The sequence below is a fragment of the Ruditapes philippinarum genome, unplaced genomic scaffold, assembly GCF_026571515.1.
Source record: "Ruditapes philippinarum isolate M1 unplaced genomic scaffold, ASM2657151v2 ctg8773_1_1_1_1, whole genome shotgun sequence".
Taxonomy (NCBI): domain Eukaryota; kingdom Metazoa; phylum Mollusca; class Bivalvia; order Venerida; family Veneridae; genus Ruditapes; species Ruditapes philippinarum.
This window is the reverse complement of record NW_026852653.1, coordinates 26,656-37,568: the sequence shown is the minus strand read 5'-3', so window position 1 is coordinate 37,568 and position 10,913 is coordinate 26,656. Positions and strand designations below refer to the sequence as shown.

The 10,913-nt window shown below is 31.6% G+C and overlaps 1 pseudogene; it reads left to right on the top strand.

Annotated features, from left to right (window-relative positions):
• The first annotated feature begins 7,235 nt into the window (after positions 1-7,235).
• Positions 7,236-10,558, top strand: LOC132720205 (uncharacterized; annotated as a pseudogene).
• The last annotated feature ends 355 nt before the right edge of the window (positions 10,559-10,913 follow it).

Here is a 10,913-nt window from a genome sequence, read left to right as displayed (position 1 = left end):
ATTCCTATATATCATAATACTAATTTTTAAGATGTCTTATGAACCAAAAACATAAGTTATCAATTTCTATGTGAAAAGGACAATACATCAGTTGAAATTTGCTGTCTTAAATAATACAAGTGGCATGATAATGTAAGCAAAGACATAAAATATAATTTTTGAAAGACAACACCTACTGTTGTCTGATTTAACATTTAAAATCCTTAATGAAATTATATTCTTCAAAAAAAAAAACCCCCTAAAAAACCCCGACCGAATTGAAATTGCAATACAATTGTTCGTCGCTGACATCGAAGACAACGATCATAAGAATTATTTGTTTTAAAATATACTTTTTAGATTAAGACCCGTTCAATTTTTGTAGGATATATATTCCTTCTGATTAAGTTTTTGTTTGTAATTACTCTTTTGTCAATTCAACGTATATATCATAAAACTGTCTGCTCTATCCTTTATGATGATGCTTATTGGCGATGTTGTTTTTCTTCAACATTTTTCTCAAAGTATTACAGTTACAAGTACCACTAAATATTTGATATTGAAATGTTTCCCCGACACTTTTGTAATTAACCGGTCATTACGGTCATTGCCTGATCAGCCGATACTTTTTTGGTGTAAATTGTCTTTCCTAAATATATAAATACGTGCTTAAACTATTAGATTACAAGACAAATATGTTTTCTTGTTTTCCTTACTTGAGTGATTTGACATGTATTCATGGCGACAGCGAATAAACTAGACAACATCTTACAGACTTAACGTTTGTTAATTTAGGTACGTATGTGTTTAATTGTCTTTGTCATACTGGCGCTTTAGTGTGGCATATATTTGAAACAATTATTGCGTCTAATCAAACAAACACGTAGTTTACAAAGACACTAAATGGATACATTATCACAAATGACATTGGATCATTATTTAAATAATTGTTTTAGATATTTTTCAGAGAAGAATGACAATTACAATTTAAACTTGTATATCGCATGTTGACAATTTGTTTCAATCCAATTTATTTTCTTACAAAATACAATTTCAATATTACATTGTACTTCTAAAATTAAATTTCATTTCCTACAGCGGTATTTCTATTTCATTCATTCTTAACTCAGCTTTCCTTTTAAACCCCATAATGTGAGAATGTTTTCTGCTAACTTGCAGTTAAAATCTTAGTTTTGATAATGCTAGAGTCGTCAACTATAACACTTTAAAGGCCGTCCAGCACAGCAAGACTGAAAACATTGATGGCTGGTTTTGACCGGTTCTGTTGATGAATAAAATTGGTTAATGCATGACATTGTTCACGCCCCTAGTATTGTCTTGTATATGAAAATTGTTTGTAATTTTATATGATCAGTAAATGTGTTCATACGGCAATGATAATAAAACCTGCAATGTGGCACATTCATGAAAGATCGGCATGATAGTCAGATTGTAGGACTAGATATAATATAAGTCATGGTAAGATTGTTATAATATTTTGTGCTGTATTTCTATCACCTCTGTTGGAAACTTTATCTACCATTCCGTGTAATACGTTTGACACTTACATCCTCCTAAAAGCTACGATTTAAACATTCAAGTATTGTCAAGTAAGTTTTTTGTATATTTATTTGTAAAGATGAACTAAAACTACGCCTCTTACATAAAAACGACATGCACTCAAATGGTTCTACAAACCACTATATATACATATATATTCAATTAGTCACCAAAAGTATATAGACTGCTTCTTTTTCACTTACTGTCCAAGAGAATTTCTGACAAATCAGTCAAGATAAAAAGTAAAGCGACAATTTAGAAGCTATTTTAGGTGTTTGTCTTGTAATGAAATATATTTTTCAGGTAATAAGTCGGGTCATCTGTACAACAGTTATTTCATTTCAATAGAATAAATAGACTGAGTTCCGAACAGTATGTTATTAAGTTTAATGTATTTACTAAGAATTTTAGCGTAAACGTTTTTCAATTAGCTTCCATTTTGGTCGTTTTTTATGGAATAAGTTTATTCTTACAGATACATTAATCTAGAAATAATAAATAGGCCTATAAGAAGTTTTTCTTATGATAGTTCTGTCCTTTTTAAAAAGAAATGAATCAATTTGGACTGAAAACCTTTTTTATGTTCAAGAAGCAAAAACAATTATATGAGTATAGACTGCAATATTTACGTTGATTACGTAACTTATATTAATACCCTTCCTGTGAGTTGCTTAAAGCGGCTTTCAGCTTTTATTTTCTCTTGGAAAAACAATTTTGTTTTGTTTCCATTTATCTAGGAAAAGTGCATATTTTCACTGTTAAGACTTCTACAAAACAGCGTCTAGAGAAAGCTATATAAAACGCGCCAGTGATGTTCGTTTGTAACAATAGAAGATCATAAAACTATTCGACGTCTTAACTTATTTAAATATAGAGAGCGGACCAGTAGATTAGAGGCACGTTAGGTTTCTTTATTGTTTATGTATTTTATCGTGGGAAAATTTCACTGTCCACCTTAATTATTTTGATCTGACAATTGTATGAAATGATTTATCTAAAACTAGCATAGTTCCACTTAGGAAGGCCGCTTTAAATTGAATATAATTGAGTCTGCAATTTTCATGTAATTTTGTTCTGAGGGATCACACTCTATTCAGATGTTTTCACTATCAACCCGAACTATACAACCCTGTAGAATTCTTGCAGTATTGTATCAGCTTTTATTTGAACATATTTAGATGGTAAATGTAATATATCTCTTATTTAACTAATCTTGACATGAAACCTGTTTGCATGTATGTCTTGAAATCATATACATTTTTATTATTTGCTATATTTTGTGCATAACAACCATGAAACGCGTTCAAGACGAAAATTTCATAATGTTCTACACAAGTTAATATTGAATACCTTTTTAGAAATGTTGCGAGTACTTAACTTTCAATGCGCACGGTGAAAACACGGCGCAAGCAATGTTATAACAAAAAACAAAAATAAGTATTAATGCTTTAATATTTCCCATAAAAGACACATTATTATTTAACATATATTTAATCACTAAATTATTTTTGTACGACACGTGAGTACAAAAATCTACAATGTCTGTGTATTATATATTTGACGGAAGCTGTATCACTTAGAACTTTTACAATTTTTTAAGACATATGCTTAAAGGGAGACACAGGCAAAATTTTCATTTCTTAGTTTTGATATTTTCATTCATTATTCTGTAAATGCCCTCAAAATAAATACATTAGACAGTCTAAGGAACAAAACTTTTCTCCATATAAAGAATAAAATGGTGGTTTCCTAACTTGACCCGCGTGGGTCAGGTTAGAGCTATAGGATTTCACAATAGTTGTTTCAGTGAACGCTGGAAACGTTATCGAACGTGTCAAATGAATGACTTAGACTTGTTTCAATCATATAATATCCACAATATCTGTTTTTTTAACTTCAAGGGTGTGTTAAAGTCACATGACTTGTTTTTAAACAATTTGGTGATTCTATTGGCGTCTAAATTTTGTTCAACATAAATAGATATATTTACGCTTCAAACCCAAAATATATAGAACTTAAACAGAAATTCATGCTGGAACTTTAAGAAATGTCATTTTAGCGTGATTTGAGTACATACGATCATTTTAATTTTTTTGTCATTATTTGCCTGAATATCCCTTTAAAGAATATCCAAATAAAACATTTTTATTGTTTTACCAATAATTGAAATACTTAATATGAAAAGCGTGTCCATTGTAGACCAATCCATTTTAAAATGTACTTTATCCCAAAATTTTGTTCAAGGGTAGAATTTATTTTGACTACATATATTTGTTCAGCTATTTACGACTCAACCAATCCTTAACATTTTTAGATAGTGTGTTTCCACCAATTAGTTTGACACAAATCGTCCGCCAATAAGCAGTTAACAGGTAACATTAGATACAAGAGATATACGTTTAACAAGAGCTTTTTCGTATTCACCTTATTTGACTGATTTAACATGAATTAATATTGACAACGAATAATCTAGACAGCGTACAGACTTTTATTAACCGACTAAACAAAAAGTTTTGTGTCTTATTACCTCTGTCAATGTAGCTTTTTGTAATGCTATATATTAGTATATTGGAAACATAGCCATAAGAAAGTTGTATAAAACAGTCGTCACAGACATACTTATTTCATTATACGAAGTCTCAATATCACCAGATATGATGGTAACAATGCATTGGTTTAAATAAAAAAAACTGAGTTTACTACAATACCATACCACAATTGTATAAAATCCAGAACAGCACTTGAACATTTTGATTTTGTCGTTAATCTTTTTTCATTACAATTTAATGCCTTAGTTTCCAGAAAGGTTTAATGTCAATGTTTTGCAACATTTGATACTTTAATTTAGCCTCCCTATACACACTATTTTTGAATTATTCTGAAATGACAGGCACCACATAGATTTATTTGCCAAGAGACAAATGCACCAAGAAGTTTATACGACATGTATGTTATTTAGTTGTTAGGTAGCATAGTGTAGAAAATATTTACAATAAGTTCAAACATTATAAAATTGATAACACTTGAATGGCAATATTAAATGGTAATATTAATGATGATATATTGATCTTGCATTACATAGAAAAGCAAAAAAAAACGTCATTTATTACATACATGTATTATAAGATACAGAAGCAGAATCAGAACTGACATTTATACAAAAACACCCCAGTCTGTAAGATCAAAGTAATTGTTTCGCCATTAAGCAAGTTTACATAAAGGACAAACCATATTTCTAGAATTTGTGAAAAATTAAGAAAATCGGTTTTCAGCAACGTTAACTGTCATGCATGTCAATAATTTCTTTTTCTGAAAATCACACGTTTTTATACAATCCAGATACAATTTTCATTGAATCTATCGGGTCATTCACTGCTTGTGCTCTCAACTCTATGATATCTATAAATCTTTACTACTACACACTATGCTTAATGACTTCAATGTGAAAGAAACAAAAACTTTTCGATCAGACATAAAAAGCAATAATCAGTTATCTGGTCAGCATAACAGCATTGTAATCTGAGCCATTAAAGTCTATAATTCAAATTTTACATCCATGGAAAGTGCTGTGAGAACAAATTTGTCAAAATTTGATCGTTTGAAGATATTTCTAGTTATGCTTCACCTTAATGTTTTGTCGACAAGCGAAAGGTGCAAAAGGAAGTAAAGTGTACGTGATCCGGTGCTTATGTGTAAAAGTTGTTTTGTCATGTTCTGTCTTAACTATTTAAGATAAAGGATGGAAAATTGTTTACAATTATTAATAAATATAAGGTATAAGTGTTACTTGTTAATAAATATCAGATAAGGGATGAACTTTTTTTACAATTACCAATATATATAAGATAAAAATCAATTTTCACTTGATGCACATTGCTAATTATTTGAGTAAATAATAAAAGATCGTATGGTCTCCGTTGGTCGTCCGCCAATCCCTTGTTCTACTTCCGATATTTGAAAGATCACCAACACGACCTAGCAGATAAAATTTCTAATAATGAAACAAGATAACGGTTAAAGCAGCATAAAAGGCCAAAATACTCAAGAATAAACTTTACTGCTTAGGACTTTTGGAACAACCCAACTGCCACCTTTAAGGTTCAAATAGTACAATCAAAAATTACCACAAACACAACAATAATATCGTACCGAAAGACCATCAAGGATGGGAAATACAACATCTTAAATTGAACGTACAGGTCGAAAACTATGTTTACTGTTCAACTGGTGTACAAAATAGTCCATCATATAGTGTTTTTTTTCAGTAATAGAAGTATTAGCTCATCGGAGTTCGGGCTTTTAAGTGTTAATTCTCGGCTAGGTAAATATTAGACATGTGAATTACATTCAGTGAAAACAACATTAACAAACGAATAAATACGAATAAATTATATGGGTTTATAACATATTAAAATATCAAATTCGTATCTGTTTTATTTAGCTTTTAAACAATCTTGTCACAGAATATTAGGACAACCCTCGTATGTATGATCAAGCAGTGTTTCAAAATTTTAGAACATCGGTAAAGTTTGATAAACGCTTTTCTTTAACTAAAGACTTGACATCAAATTTCAAACTGGGGTGTTTACAATCTAATATCTGAATGTACTCAAACCCTTCTACTTGCAATACTATTCCTCTCAATTGCAATTTGTATGAAAGTGCTGGAAAGGCCTGTGTACAAGACGTATAAACTATCCTTTTCTTTTTTTACGCGACATTTTTTGCTCTCAAAAGAATATAGATTGCAGTGTTTACTCTTTTCATATGTACGAATTGTGCACTGTGATCATGTAATCTATATTTCTAACAAAATATCCTTTTTATATTTACATGTATATAAATAACATAACACCTTACATTTCTTTATTTATTTGAAAAGTTTAACAAATCAATATTTTGTTTTTATTTTTTCTCTCTGTTTTTGTCATTTGTTTATTTTTCAAAGAATATAAAAAAAATTTGGATGTGTGAAATTTTACAGACGTGGTTGTATTTGAGATAAAATATCGGTAAATACCAGTATTAAATACAATTATACAAGATCTAAATACGTTTAAATTAGAGGAACATTGTTCTAGTAGTTAGGATGTCTATTGCTCAACAAAGAGGTTATGAGTTTGAGTTCTACTAGGGTCACGACCATGTTTCCTCATATGACACCAATTGGTACTGATCATTTCCAGGAAGCGTTCTTGGTAGCTGTTCAAATAAGATATATGCTTTTCCTGATCTTCATCCTCGAGATTGAATAGATAATATTCAGATATAAATTAACGAGATATATTTCTCATAGTCACGATTTCGCATTGCGTATTTAAAGCAAATAATGTAATGCAATAAAAAACTTTAAAGACAGTCAAGTTGAAAGATATTAAATTTGAAAATTACATTATGAACTTGTAATAAATTCAATTTAGAATATATGATGAAATCTCAGCTTTTTATTATAACGTTTTAATGAGAACATAATCTTGCTGTAAGTAAATAATGTGATTCTCTAAAGATTTAATAATATCAGATTCAGTATTTCTCGTATTATATAGAAATATCGTACAATATACTTGATAATGTATTGGTAATAACGGTTGTCCAATAATAATGTCTTGTCTTTATATTGTTCTGGTATACTATATTTTAACAGCTGATTGTTTTGTAAAATATTTATCAGATATATGTAGTAGACTATTTGTTAAAGTTATATTACCGTTCAACGAGGACATTTTACATTACACCTTAGTTTTCATAAATTTTCACCTAAATCATAAGTATATCCTCATTAATGATGAACTGCAATACGATTTCGATCTTATTCCGTCGAAACACTCGGATATTTCTGGATATACATTGGCCGATATTTCAAATTCCCGCCATTTGTAAAAGCTCTCGGGATCAATCGGTTTCAATCGGAATTACCTCATTAGCATACGGAAACACTCGGGATGCTATAATTAGAAACGTCAACAAACCAACGCAAAATGTCCAGCACATCAGTAAGTTGAATTTCATTCGATTTTATGTATATAATAAGAATGACGAATAAAAATTTATGTTTTGTAATTAATAAACGATGTGAAGCTGTTCATTAGTAAAGGAATGTAGCCTATATCCAGTCATTTTGACTAATAACGCAAGCTTGTTCAAATTTATTTCAACATTGGTGTTGAAATCGGAAAATTATAGGGGTTTCTAAAAGCGTTCATTTTTTATGATCCATTCGACATTCGTACCAAAATTTAAACGTACCTAGCTATTGCTTACTGTAGCTTCCTAAAGTCTGTATTAAAATAATATGGCATGGTATGCGTCATGTATATAATATGAATTATTAATAAACAAATAATATGATATCTACTTTAATGAAAGGAATGATTATTTGGCAACTGGTGTAATATACTTAAAGGTGTCACCAGATTATAAGAGACCATACAACTGCATGCAAAAGCCATTGCATAATTATGCATACAGTAATGTAAATTGTAATACATCTACATTGTAACTTCACCGATTGCTATATGATAATGCACATTATTTTATTTAAAAAGCATATTAGAATAGAAAAAGGACCAAATGATGGTTCAGATGCCTAGAAATTTGAAAATGATCACTCATGACCAGTTTTTTTTGTGAAACTGCACATAATGGTTCAGAATTTCAATTTTGTGCATTTATCAGTTACTAAAAGATCAAGTTATGAATTTGTGTTTCAATATTTTTTTGAAAAAGATCTGCTTGCATATCAATCCTTACTTTTTATACTGTACTTTAGTCTGTATTGAGTTTAAATGTTAGGTATGACCCCTTTGAAATCTGAGAAAACAACCTTTTTATATTGTAGAGTATAAGCGAAGAACGTGAAGGCAGCAGTAGGTCATCAAGTCCTGTTGAAAGAGGTAGAGGAAGGGGAAGAGGGAGAGGAAGAGGTAGGAGTGGATCAAGGGGTGGAAGGAGTGGATCAAGAGGTGGTAGGAGTGGATCAAGGGGTGGAAGAGGAAGGTCAAGAAGCAGAGGGAGTACAGGGCGTAATAGAGGTAGAGCCGGTGATATAGATGTGCAGGAAACAGAGGAGAGGTTACTTGAAAGACAGAAAACAGAAATGAAGGCAATAATAATTTTTACATAAGCCCATATGTTAGAGACTGCTATAACTTTTATAAGAATACTTTTGATAAATATAATTATACTTTTTCATGATTATTTGTTGATATTATTTTCCATAACTTGGCATTTTGTGAAGGACTAGCATTATTTGTTTTAATAATTCTTTGTTTTTATTTGCACACTTTCACTAACATAACAAGTTAATCTATATTCATTACAATGAAAAGTGTTGTGTCTAAGATTTCTGTATCTTTTGTCAGTACAGCTAAACTTTATTTATACATTTTGTATTTCATTTTTAAAGTAAGATACATGTAATATATGTCTACCATACCTCATGGTATAAGTTTATTGCCACAAACAGTAAAATAAATATTTCTTCAAAATGCTAGTCAACTGCTGTTTTTGTTATAATATAAAAAATTTATCAATTTTATTGTGTTAAAATGTTTTAAATAAATTTTCAATTGTTCATTTCACAGAATGAAGTAGAAAGCATGTCCAAGGAATGTCTGCAGGAGACTCTTTTTAGAGTTATTGAGTTGCAGCCAGGGATATTATTTGATATTTTAAAACCTGCAGAGCGGCAGCCGGGCGGATACCACCCAGCACCAGGGAGTAGTGCACCGGATTAGTGTGTGTGTGGCAGATGCCGTCAAATGCCGACAGACATCGAAAAGAAATGCTGCCAGAAGCAAAGGTGCATCTCTGAGCATGCAGTAAGTTAAATATGTCAAGACTTTTCCTACTTAATTTATTAATACAGTTTATAAAACATGTTTAAATTTTTCTCTTAATACCTCATAATAATATTAAATGCAGCACTGATGTTCATGTGTGCAAATCAATGTGATTTTATATCATTCATTCAACATTTGAATTCTATTTTGACAATTGCAAGTAGAATATTTTTTTTTTTCAGAGCTTTGATGTACTTATCCTTGATGAAGGGGTTTTAGCCCTGGCTAGGTTGTACAGGCGGGATGTATTTGTATTTGAGGATGAGGCAGATACCAGGAAGGCCAATAGGCACCAGGCCTATAGACAGTTCATTCTTTGGACACACGGAAGACTATCTGCAGGTGACAGAAGAGTCATACCCTCATGCTGCATTTGGAAAATCAGAGACAAATTCCCTGACCCATTTGGTCAATATACGGGGTTCATTCCGTCACGGATTGGATGAAAGCTGAAGGGACACAATGGAACTAATATTCAATACCATTATGATAAGTGACTTTTCATATAAGAACATCTGGTTTTCTGTTTAAATTACTATTTTGTTATGTCATTGTTTTCCTTTATAAATAACTTATCATATAAGCATTTGAGCCGCGTCACGACAAAACCCACATAATGGGTTTGCTACCAGCATGGATCCAGATCAGCCTGCGCATCCATGCAGTCTGATCAGGATCCATGCTGTTTGCTACCGGTTTCTCTACTTGTTATAGAGTTTGTAAGCGAACAGCATGGATCCTGATCAGACTGTGCAGATGCGCAGGCTGGTCTGGATCCATGCTGTTCGCTGTCGGTTTCTCTACTTGTTATAGAGTTTGTAAGCAAACAGCATGGATCCTGATCAGACTGTGCGGATGCGCAGGCTGGTCTGGATCCATGCTGGTCGCAAACCCATTATGTTGGTTTAATCATGACACGGCTCATTTATATCTTTCAAAGAATTGTATTATTTTCAGAAAAAATATTGAATAATTCAAAGACTAGAGGGGTACCGGATAACAGTTTTTAACTATCTTTATATGAAATATAGCGGAGTACACATGTTTTCATAATTTGTGTATATCTAATGATAATACAGGGATTGTATCACTTGTTTCTGTTTATTTGTATTCCAGTTAATTAAGAAATAATATATCCCAAACTGTGATTTTATTGCTCAATAATATCACTGTTTGGAGTTCGGGTGCGGGGAATTATATCCCGAGGGCGTAGCCCGAGTGATATAATGATGCGCATCCGAACGACTAGTATAAAGAATAATGTACTAATGAGCAATTTCATTCCAATACAAATACAGTGCAACCTCTGCTAAGCAACTTATCTCTTTTCAACAAACATTTGAGCCGCGTCACGACAAAACCAACATAATGGGTTTGCGACCAGCATGGATCCAGACCAGCCTGCACATCCACGCAGTCTGATCAGGATCCATACTGTTTGCTTACAAACCTTATAACAATTTGGAAGCATGGATCCTGATCAGACTGTGCGGATGCGCAGACTGGTCTGGGTCCATGCTGGTCGCAAACCCA